Source organism: Meleagris gallopavo, chromosome 6, assembly GCF_000146605.3.
Source record: "Meleagris gallopavo isolate NT-WF06-2002-E0010 breed Aviagen turkey brand Nicholas breeding stock chromosome 6, Turkey_5.1, whole genome shotgun sequence".
Classification (NCBI taxonomy): domain Eukaryota; kingdom Metazoa; phylum Chordata; class Aves; order Galliformes; family Phasianidae; genus Meleagris; species Meleagris gallopavo.
The window spans coordinates 34158301-34158926 of record NC_015016.2 but is presented as its reverse complement, the minus strand read 5'-3'; positions in this window follow the sequence as shown (position 1 = coordinate 34158926).

Genomic DNA, 626 nt, shown 5'->3' with positions numbered 1-626 from the left:
GCAGATGTGCGCCTGGAACAATAGCCCGAATTCATGCAGCGAGCCCCCCCTCCCTCCCTCCCTGGGCAGTGGGATCCAGCGAGGTGCTGCCGAAATCCCAGCCGGGGGCACAGCTTTACGGCTCCCTGGCCAAGAGCCTCTCAAGGGGAAGAATGCTGCTGCTCTGCAGCCTGCTAGAAATGAACAAACAAACAGAAAGCCCTGGAGAAGCCCACACAACTGAATGTGATGCTGCATCCAATTACACTCAGAGACTTATAAGCCAGCAGCCTGCATGCCAGCAGATTAAGCCCTTAAAGCCATGATTGTTTAATCTTACAGGGCTAAAAATCTCTCTTTTCTTTCATATCCTGTGCAAGGGGAAAATCCAGCAGCATTCCAAGCACTTTGATGCTGTTTTATATCAGAACATTTTGTCAGAGCGCACTCAGTAGCATAGAGTTAGCTCTCTGTCAAAGTTAGCAATTTAGCAGGGGGAAATGCAAGCTAGGAAGCCCTGTAATCGCATGCAGAGTTAGAGGCATGGGGCAGGGGACTTCATGCACATGTAGAAAGCCCATGGATGTAGCTCTGTTTGCAGAGCAGCATCTGCGAGGCAGAAAGAACACTGTCCTTCACTCTGCTTG